Here is a 12037-nt window from a genome sequence, read left to right as displayed (position 1 = left end):
ATGTAGTCCTGTTTATCAATTTTTGTCTTTGTTTTTGTGTCAAAAATTTTGTTAGTATATTTTATTGATTTTTTACAGAGAGGAAGGGAGAGGGATAGAGAGTTAGAAACATCGATGAGAGAGAAACATTGATTAGCTGCCTCCTGCACACTCTACTGGGATGTGCCTGCAACCAAGGTACATTTCCTTGACTGGAATCGAACCTGGGACCCTTCAATCTGCAGGCCGATGCTCTACCACTGAGACAAACCAGTTAGGGCTGTGTCAACCTTTTTAAAAAAATAATTGCTAAGACTAATGTCAAGGAGCTTACCTCCTATGTTTTCTTCTAGGAGGCTTATGAATTTAGTTTTTACATACAACTCTTTAATCTATTTTGAGTTACTTTTTGTGTCTGGTTTAAGATAGTGGTCCAGTTTTAGTCTTTTGCATGTGCTGTTCAATTTGTCCAACACCATTTATTGAAGAGATTGTCCTTCCCCATGTATATTTTTGGCACTTTTATTGTAAATTAATATGCCATATATGCATGGATTTATTTCTGGACTATTTATTCTGTTCTGTTGATCTATATGTCTGCTTTGATGCCAATACCATACTGTTTTGATTACTGTACCTTTGTAATGTAATTTGAAATCAGGAAGTGTGATGCTTCCAGCTTTGTTCTTCTTTGGCAAGATTACTTTGGCTATTAAGGTTTTTCTTGTGGTTCCATATAAATTTTAGAATTATTTCTCTAGTTCCGTGAAAAACAACATTAGTATTCTGATAGGAATTGCATTGAATCTATAGATTGTTTTGAGTAGTATAGATAGACATTTTAAAGACATTGTTTTAATCTATGAGCATGGGCTATCTTTTTATTTATTTGTGCTTTCTTCAATTTCTTTCCATAATGTCTTATAGTTTTCAGTATACAGATCTTTCACCTTCTTTGTTAAATTTATTCCTGGGTATTTGTTTTAATTTTTAACGTATGTTTGATTCATGTTTCTAATTGAATGAGGATTGTTCATTAATATAGAAACTGCTGGCATTTCTGTTATATTTTTCCCAAATAATATATTTGTATAAAATATATTTAAAAAGAAATTCTGAAATCCTGACAGTAGAAGTTTAAGGACACTGGTATCTGTCTGACTTGGTATTATAGCCATCCTGTTGGTATTGCCACATAAAAAGAGATTTATTCTTGCCATTCTGTAGTTCTGAATCAATAGGAATGTTGCCACTTAGGAGACATTTGGTGTTGTCTGGAGACATTTTGGTTGTTACAAGTGAAGTGTGCTAATGACATCTGGTGAGTAGAAGCCAGGAATATACTAAACACTCTATAATTCATAGAACGGCACTCTGCAACAAAGAATTATCAGCTTCAAAATGTAAATAGCGCTGAGATTTAGAAACACTGGCTTACACAAATGAAGTTTCATGAATTAGCTTACTTTTAAAACCATAGATAAAAGAGTTGTTTACTTAATATGAATATGTAAATAAAGTCCTTCAAAAAAAAATGAAGGTATTTAAAAATGCCTTCTCCTGAGGAAAAAAAAAATGAATAGTAAGAATAATAAGAAATTAAGTCACAGGTCATGGGAGAAGAAATTGTGTAGGCCTTTGCAGGCCTAAGAAATTTGGCTTTTACTTTTCATGAAATAAGAACCCATTATATGGAATAGAGCGTAATCTGCTTTATATTTTAAAAGGACCCTTTGCCATAGTAGACAGAAATCTAAAGATATTCTCCAAGGTACCCTTCCCCTGGTTATTCAATTAAACACTAATCTAGACATTGCTTCAAAGGGACTTCCGAAAATGTAATTATGATTACGGATCTTAAGATAGTAGGATCATCATGGATCATCTGTACAGGTCCAATCTAATCACTTGAGAAATTTAAATAGATAAATTAAAGCAAAGAAATTTCTCCATCTGGTGTTAGTCAGAAGGATGTAGCAGATGAGGGAGGCAGAGAAGAGATTCAAAGGTGAGAGCAGTGCTACCCAGCATTGCTAACTTTGAAAAGATGGAAGAAGGGGGCCACAAACCGAAGACTGTGAGTGGCTTCTAGCAGCTGATAAGCACATCCACCCGAACGCCCGCAAGAAAACAGGAATCCCAGACCTACACTGCATGAAACCGGATTTTGCCAACAGCCTGAATGATTTTGGAGGCATATTTATCCTAGAACTTCCAGAAAGGATCACAGCCCTGCTTACACTGTGATTTGGCCTAGATCCAGCTGAGCCATACTGTGCCTGGAAAACTGAAAGAGAGTTTTTGTTTTAAGCCGCTAATGTTGTGATAATTGGTTTCAGCTGCAGTAGTAAACTTGCACAGTTGCTATGTTGAGAATTACAGACTCTAGGAAAGCAAGGGTAGAAAGGGAGAAAACAGCTGCGAAGTCCTTTCAATAACCTCTACGAGAGATGACAGTAGCCTGGAATAAGGTGGTGGTGTGGTAGAAATGAAGAGTAGTGTTTGGATCCTGGATATATTTTGAAGATAAAACCCAATAGAATTTCTAAGGGGAAACTATATATTTTGAGTGGAGAGTGTGGGAGAAGATGAAGTATGTAATATTGAAATAAATGGTTAATAATTACTGAAGACCTCTAAATTTAAAGTTACAGATGTAACATCTATTTATTTACTTTTATTTATTTATTTTTTAATTTATTGAATTTATTTGGGTGACATTGATAAATAAAATTGTATAGGTTTGAAGTGTATAATTCCATAGTACATCCTCTGTATATTGTGTGTTCACAACCCAAAGTCAAGTTTCCTCCCATCACCATTTATCCCCCTTTTACTCTCTTCTACTTGCCCCTGCCCTTTCTCTCTGGTAATCACCATATTGTAGTCTGTGTCTTTGAGGTGTTTTTTTTTTTTTAATTTGTTTAATCCTTTAACTTTTTTCACCCAGCCCCCTCAACCACCTTCCCTCTGTTAGTCTGTCCTCTGTGCTGTGAGTTTGTTACTATTTTGTTTGTTAGTTTATTTTATTCATTAGATTCCACATATGAGTGAAATCATATGGTACTTATCTTTCTCTGTCTGGCTTATTTCACCTATCATAATATTCTCTAGGTCCATCAATGCTATTGCAAAGAGTAAGATTCCCTTCTTTTTTTATGGCTTTATTTATTTTTATTTCATTGTGTAAATCCACTCATCTACAAATTTTCATCATAAATACAGTGTACTGACACTATTGCCAAATTATTGGGTGATATATGGGGAAGAAGTACTTTTTATACCCCTAATGTGTGATTCAAGAGACACAGGAACAACAGGATGACAAATAGTCACCCTTTCATAGGCCAGTGGTCATTGCATACCTACACATTCACATTCTGACACAGAAAAAATGCTCACAGGTAAATACACACACACACACACACACACACACACACACACACACACACACAAATACATGGCTACTTATGCCCTCCCCGACATGCCATTTGGTCTTTTACCTAACATCACCTTACCCATGGGTGCTCTTGAAATGTCTTGTTTGATTTCTCACACCATATCATGCAAATGACAAAAAACATCTCTCTTCCTTTTGGGGTGGGGACTACCAGAACTCTTTTCCATTCATGAATTTGAGTCAGACTGGTTATTGCCAAGAATAACTGATTTCCATGATCATCTTCTTCTCATGGCCCAAGAGAATCACAGCATCTTCTGACTTTTCACTACAGTCTGTTCACGCCTTATGGACTTTTAATTATCAGTATTGTTTTGGCAGTTTGGCATCTAGAGAATAAACTCCTGAATAGCAGGAAACCTGCAACAAAATATAACCAATGATGCATAATAACTATTTCCTGAACTAATCAAGCTATTAAATAATCAATGCCTTTTGATTAGGAGGGATAATGACAAAGAATCAAAGACCTACCAATTTTCTCTCAACTGAAGCCCTAAACCTCTTTAGCACATGGGTTGATTTTTGATGAATCTTAGTCCAATGGACATATAATGAACCTTAAAGGCTAATTAAGCTAATAATTTTGAGAAAACTAGAAGACTAAGGAAATAAAAGAAATCTTGTCTTCCATAGAAATTTTATATAATACATTTTGTGATAAAAGATTATCCTTTTGGCTGTTATAAACACCAAGCAATCTTTCATAAATCAAGTGAAGGTAATAGCATATTTAACTTGGTATGCTTGGAAATTAACCAAACTAATTTATAAGTGTCACTCATGCTTTTGTTCATCCATTTCACTGGCAGGCTTTGAACAGAATGCAGAAACATCTCATCATCAGGTCACCTGTGGGCCATACTTAGCACTAATTGGAAAGATAGCTCACAAAATATAAAGAGCCTCTTATTTCAAAATATTCTTATTTATTTATTCTTAGCCATGCCATCCTCACAGATCATTATGTGTCCTGGGTGCTGCCATTTTGCGATTCAGTATGGAAGTCAATAGTGATCAAAACATCAACAGCTATCAAAGTAAAACTCGGTTTCACATGAATTTTCCTTTTGTTATTTCAGAGGAATAGAATGTAGATAACTACTGTAATGAGACAGGGATTATTATATACAGAAAAGCCCAGTGCTAAAGTTGTGGACAGCTTTATGATGACTATTTACTAGTTTGAAGATAATGAAACTTTTCTTTAAATAAAGACTAAATAAGTTTAGAGGCTATGCACAAAACTTTAATAAACTTCCTTAGTGGATGTGGGATATAGTTGATCATTGACTCTTCTAGTCATCACTGGGCAATAATTTGCAAAATATTTATTGTTTTAATCAAAATAACTATATATATCCTGGGTTCATTTACAAAAAGAATTGCTCAAGTATTAAAAGCTGTCAGGATACTAGGCTCAATTTACTCATTCAAAAATATTTATTGCATGCCTACTATATGCTACTGTCCTAAGCATGGGGGCTATAGAAGACACAACCGCACTCTCTTGGAGTATGTATGCATTGTAGTCTGTAAATACAGAAAATCAATTAAGATAAGAAAATTTGTGAAGTGCTGGATGGTGATAAATACTATAGATAAGAGTAAAGCAGAGAATGGAGACAATGGGTATGAAAGATATGCTTTTTAAATAGAGTAGTCAGGGAATGTTTCCTTGAGAAGTTAACATTTAAGTAAATACCTTACAGTTAATAACTGAGTGACATATGGGTGAAGAAAACAGCAATCAGCACAAAAGCACTCATCTGAAATATGTTTGGTGGGTTAGCTATGAGGAAGGAGGCTGGGGGAATGGAGCAAAGAGGACAAAGATAGTATAGAAAGAGGGAATGTTGGAAGAGAAATGAGGATTCATTCTTAACTCTTGTAGATAAGGGTAATGACTGGAATTTAGTCAGGGTAAGGTGGGAAAATATTGGAGGGTTTTGAGACAGAGTAGTGACATAACCTGACTCTTATGTTATGACGTGTTGAGCATAGACATATTTGTGGGAAGAGCAAAAGCAGAAGACCTGCCTTCCATCCATTTGTTTACTCATTGATCTATACAACAAATGTATATTCAACATCTGCAATGATCCTCTCTAGAAATTTTTTTTCCCTGAAACTCATATCACTCATGGGATTAAAATAATTTTTGCAAAATTATAGATAACACATTCAGTTCTGGTAAGTCAAATTGACTGACCAGGAGAAAACAAAACTATCAAGAAAACAACCCCCTCGAATATTTAGTGCTTCAGTTGGTGGCTTTATAAGAAGTGATTTGGCTTGAAGAGGAGGAACACTGGAATTAGTAATTACTCACCACATATTGCATTTTTATAAATATACTTACATTAAGATTGAGTTATGTTATTTATACATGATTTTGTAGAATTTTAGAAATATAGACAGCAGTGTTGATACCCAGTCCAAAATAAGATGCTGATTGGACTCAGGAAGCAAGAAATGAGTTCACTAGGCAGTTTTTTAGAAATTATTACAAGGATATTCAGATAACATTCAATGTTTCTCATCAATGAAAAATTTGGCATTTATATACTTTACTAGAGGCCCAGTGCACAAAAATTTGTGCACTCGGGGGGAAGGGGGGATCCCTCAGCCCGGCCTGTGCCCTCTCGCAGTCTGGGACCCCTCGGGAGATAACGACCTGCTGGCTTAGGCCTGCTCCCGGGTGGCAGAAGGCAGGCCCAATCCCTAGGTGCAGGCCCCTGGTCGGGCTCAGAGCAGGGCTGATTGGGGAGTTGGGGCGCCGCCCCCTGTCATGCACAGAGCAGGGCGGATCGGGAGGTTGTGATGCCACCCTCAGTCACATTCAGGGTAGGGCTGATTGGGGGATTGGGGCACCGCCCCCTGTCACACTCAAGGCAGGGTCAATGGGCAGGTTGCGGTGCCACCCCCTGTCATGCACAGAGCAGGGCCAATCAGGGGGTTGGGGCACTGCCCCCTGTCATTCACAGAGCAGGGCCCATTAGGGGGGTTGGGGCTCCGTACCCTGTCACGCACAGAGCAGTGTCAATCAGGGGGTTGGAGAGCTCTCTCCTGTCACGCACAGAGCAGGGCCCACCAGGGGGTTGGGGAGCTCCCCCCTGTCATGCACAGAGCAGGGCCGATCAGGGGGTTGGGGAGCTCCCCCGTCACTCACAGAGTAGGGCCGGTAGGGGAGTTGGGGCAACACCCCCTATCACACTCAGGGCAGGGCCTATGGGGAGGTTATGGCTCTACCCCGTCACACACAGAGCAGAGCCCGTGGGGGGGGGGGGAGTTGGGGTGCTGCACCCTGTCACACACAAAGCAGGGCCAATCAGGGGGTTGGGGCACTGCAGCCTGTCACACACAGAGCCGCAGGGCAATCAGGGGGTTGGGGAGCTGCCCACTATCAGGCACAGAGCAGGGCTGACCAGGGGGTTTGGGCACTGCCCCCTGTCACGCTGATCCCAGTGTGGGGAGCCATATTACCCTTTTACTATATAGGATAGAGGCCTGGTGCATGTGTGGGGGCCGGCTGGTTTGCCCTGAAGGGTGTCCTGGATCAGGGTGGGGGTCCCCATTGGGGTGCCTGGCCAGCCTGGATGAGGGGATGATGGCTGTTTGCAGCTGGTCACACACCCTTCAGGGTGGGGGTCCCCACTGGGGTGCCTGGCCAGTCTGGGTGAGGGGCTGAGGGCTGTTTTCAGGCTGGGGGTGACTGAAGCTCCCAATTGCTCCTTTTTTTCTTTTTTTTTTTTTATTCTGGGCCAGCTTTAACTCTGAGGCTCCAGCTCTTAGGCCTCCGCTCCTGAAAGCAGGTTTCTGGCCTTTGTTTACCTTCTGTATTTGAAACAATGTTGTGATCCTGCTGGCTGAAGCCCGGTGGACTAAAGCAGGTTTCTGGGGTTTTGTTTAGCTTCTATATTTGTAACATAGATGCTTAGAGTTGCAGCTGAGAGGCTGGCAAGGCAGGCGGGGAACGTTGGTCTCCTCCGTCACTGAAGCAAGCAAGCCTCATGTTAATTTCAAGCTGCCTGGCTGTCGGCCACCATCTTGGCTGGCAGTTAATTTGCATATTGCCCTGATTAGCCAATGGGAAGGGTAGTGGTCATACGCTAATTACCATGTTTCTCTTTTATTAGATAGGATGAGCTACAAGGAAATATATTTAATCTCCATTGCATAAACTTATTTCTGTTCAGTACTGTTTCATTTGTCTGTAAAGACTTTAGGATTGATTATGCTGTTTTTACATGTTCTCATTGTTTTTACTTAGTGTTAAAATAATTGTTTCCTTTGTTGAATAAAAGTAATATGTAAAAATATTTGTACATCATTTTCACTTCAGTTAATTTTAAGATTGCATATGTTATGTGTCACTTTGATTTCAAGATTTTCTTTTATGAGCTTCTCTGTATTTTTGACAAATTTTCAACTCAAATTTACTAGTGGCTACTACACTATATCTAACATGGTGCTTGTGAAGACATAAAAGCATTACCGAAAGCACTACTGAGAGCAATTTGCCAAAACCCTTAAGGGCACAATGGGTTTTGCTAATAGGTACTTTCTAGAGCTATATTTTATAATTACTAGGTCCAAATTGATTCTATATTTTCCCAGGTTATATGAATATTCACATATGAGATACTGGAATTATGTTAAAACTCAGTTTACAAAATGTTAGTGAAATAATTTACTGGCATAATAATGGGAGGGGGTTTGCAATTCTGGAAGAAAATGAGGTCTTGATTTCCATTGAGGCAAATTTTCATAATAGCAATATTTCCGATATTTGCACTGCTATTGTAAAGCACTATAGAAAGGTGATTTGTTTTACTATTTTTCCTTATGCTTATTGAAATATTAATTGTTCACCGCGGTGAGCTCACCTTCAGTTTTTGCACTGTCTTTCTCTTCCAATGTTCACCTCAGTCTTTTACATCTCAGGAGATGACTGACTTCACCTGCTGCCCTAGCAAGAAACGTGGAAGTCATCTTCATTTGCTCTACCTCCTTTCACCTCCCTCAAGTAGGTCCATCAACAAAGGGGTCACATAAATCTGTCCTTCTTTGTCCATTTTTCAGGACTACCGCCCCTTCCGGAACTCCATTCTCTCTTAGCTGGACTGTGTTAGCTCTTCTATTCTAATTGGATTTCCTCCTTCCTCTGCCCATTCCTCCAACAAAACAAAACAAAACAAAACAAAACAAAACAAAACAAAACAAAACAAAACAAAACAAAAACTCTACAAAAGAATATTTTCTCTTCATATCAGTACTGGGGTAGAGGAGTTAATCTAAATAAGATAATCGTTCTGGCCCCTTAAACTGTGACATTCCCATTTGAGGCTTATTACTTTTATTTAGAACTTTTTTCCGATGCTCTTCATGCTGAACTTTCTGAAGTACTCCATCTCATGTGAAATGAGTACCAATTATGCCACATGATATCAATTTTAGACTGAAAGCAGAAGCAGCTCTTGTCAGTGTGAGTGCCTTAGATGAGATAGTGCCCCGAGATCACATATATTTCTGGAAAAAAGTAAGTTCCATTTAATGTTAAAAAGGTGGATCCATTTGTTCCCATAGCTTGATTTTTATGTGACCTTCGTTGGGCTCCTTCTTGCTACATCATTCAAGGATACAGGGGCCTTATTAATGTTAATTTATTTCCCCAGAGAAGTGGAGCCGTTGATAGGAAAAAATTGGTTGGAGAAAGAATGCACTGGGAGTAGGAGTGAAGGCGGCACAGGCCCACATATTAGAGAGAGCTTTGTGCACCTGGGACCGTAAGTCACCGTGCATGCTGGGCTGATGGCTTTGTTCAGGCCTGGGGGGAACTGAGTGCTACTGTCATAAAGGGAGGAGAGCTTTCTTGCCATGCTGAGGAGTTGGGGTTTTATCTTGAAGGCTGTAAGGAGGCATTGAAGAATTTTATTATGTCTGTTGATTTACAAAGTCTGGTGGGTTCAATTTTTCTTCAGATTTTGAAAACAAAACTCTCCAAAGTTCTGCTTGAAAATACAAATCAAATCCAATAGCTTTAAATCCTTAGAGATGAAACATGTCTTCAAACTTGTCAAAATTAAATGAGATGAAGTTTGGTCAGAGTAACACTTCCTCGAATTGCTTCTCCCACACCTTCAAAGTAATCATGGAGTTTCAGGCTGTGGTGGATGTGGAGGAAACTTTCTGTGATTTTTCAAGCCAAAGGCTAGGAAAAAGAAGTATATTCTCAGAAATAGATAACTACACTGCCAGTTAAAATTCTTGATCAGCAATATCTTAATTTATAAATATAATATGAGGTGGAAAATAATTTAGGGAAAAGGATATATAGATATATAGATATATAGATATATAGATATATATTAAAGCTTTGTTTTGTTTTTTAAGAGATAAGACTATTTTTTAAAAAAAATATATATATATATATATATATATTTGGAATCAATCATTTATCACAAAATGAACAATTTCAACTTTTAAACATAGTTATTTTTTTCTGCATACTTAACTCAAAATGAACAGATAGAATTTTATTCAAACTTTACAGTTAGCCTGAGATTGTTCAACCTGAAGTAGAGAAAGGAAGAGGGAGAGAGAGAGAGAGAGAGAGAGAGAGAGAGAGAGAGAGAGAGAGAAACATCAATGATGAGAAAGAATCATTAATTGGCTTCCTCCCGCATGCCCCCTACTGGGGATCAAGCCTGCAACCAGGGCATGTGCCCTTGATGGGAATGGAACTCAGGACCCTTGAGTCCACAAGCTGACACTCTATCCACTGAGCCAAACCAACTAGGATGAAAAAGATACATTTTTACTGAACTATGACTTCTCATCTCCTACATATACATCTTCTAAAGAGTAAAATATTTTAACTAAGCTAAACATATTTTGAACTGGGCATTGATTTTAAAAATGTAACGAGGATTTACAAATGGAACCATATATTAAATTTATTAAATTACATGCATATTTCAAGAGCATCAAATAAATTAAAATAATAATTTCAAAACATGCTGAATGGCAGAAACACATGAAGTAAAAAAGAAATTTGAAAATACACAGCAAACATAAAACTCTTATCCCAAATAATATATTTTTCAACTTTTAAAGTAGAATAAGAGAGCTTTTCTTTAAAGTGAAATAAGAAAATTGAAAAAGTAACTCATCTGTGAATGCTCTTTGAATCTGTCCTTCCCTATATAGGTATTTTGAAGAAATGTATCAATGTATCATGAAATAAATAAGGAAAAATAGCTTTGAATATTTGAAGTCATTGCACTAAAATATGCTGATTGTACTAAAACAAGGAGTGGTATTAGAACATTGAGGGACCAGATGTAATTGAATGACCCAAGGGTATGAGAAGCAATCAAACCTCATTCCTCTTTCTCTGACAGCACACAGACTATCTTCTTTTACTTTGCATATGTGTCTCATGGAAATGGGTTAACTAGCTAACAGTCATAACCTCGGTGGTTTTCTCAAATATAAGAAACGATGTAATTACCACTTTGTATTACCCAGGAGTTAGAGCCAAGAGAGAAGGGGAGAAAGAGAGAGAAAAAGGGAGGGAGGAAGGGAGGGAGAGAAAGGAGGAGGAGGAGGAAGAGGGGGATTAGGAGGAAGAGGAAAAAGAGAAGAGGGGTAAGGGAGGGGAGGGGATAATTCAACTACAGGATAAATTAAATTTCTGAACTGCTCCAAGATTTCACACATATAATAGAGCTAGAGGCCTGGTGCACAAAATTTGTGCACTGATGGCCACAGTCTGGCAGCAGAGGCTCGGAGCAGGCGTCCTGTGTGTGTGTGTGTGTGTGTGTGTGTGTGTGTGTGTGTGTCTGCTGGGGGCCTGCCCCCAGCCACACCGTGGGGGCTTGGAGCAGGCGCCCCTTTCTGTTGATCTCTCAGACTCCTGGCCTCCACTGCATGTTGTACTCTCCCTTGAGCAGTGGCCAAGGTGGGGAGCAGCCAATAGGCCGCCCTTTCCTGATCTGGGATCGCCATGGCGACCCAGGAGCAGGCCTTGCTGGGTACTGCCTAAAGGCTGCCCTTTCCTGCTCACGGATCGCCACCAGCGACCCAGGAGCAGGCGCACACAGGGGCTGCCTAGAGGCCGCCCTTTCCTGCATTGGAATCGCCATGATGACCCAGGAGCAGGCCTTGCTGGGTGCTGCCTACAGGCCGCATTTTCCTGCTCACCGATCGCTGGATCGCCAGGGCACCCAGGGTCAGGCCCTTCTGGGTGCTCCCTGTGGGCGGCACTTTCCTGCTCTCTAATAGCCATGGTGTCCCGGATGGGGTGGGGCTTAGGCAGCGCGGGTATTAGGCGGCACACGGTAGTCCCGCTGCCCAGGGCTGCAAACAGGGCCCGGATGGTGGCTCATGCTGTCCTGCCCTGCCTGCAGTATGCAAATTAGCCGCCATATTTGTTTGTGGCTAATTTGCATATTGCGCTGATTAGCCAATGGGAGGCATAGCGAAGGTACAGTAAATTACCATCTTTGTCTATTATTAGATAGGACTAGAGGCCTGGTGCACAAATATTTGTGCACTTGGGGGTGGGAGGTCTCTCAGACCGACCTGTGCCCT

Source organism: Myotis myotis, unplaced genomic scaffold (genome assembly GCF_014108235.1).
Source record: "Myotis myotis isolate mMyoMyo1 unplaced genomic scaffold, mMyoMyo1.p scaffold_m19_p_3, whole genome shotgun sequence".
Taxonomy (NCBI): Eukaryota; Metazoa; Chordata; class Mammalia; order Chiroptera; family Vespertilionidae; genus Myotis; species Myotis myotis.
The sequence above is the reverse complement of the archived record's forward strand: the minus strand, read 5'-3'. Positions refer to the sequence as shown.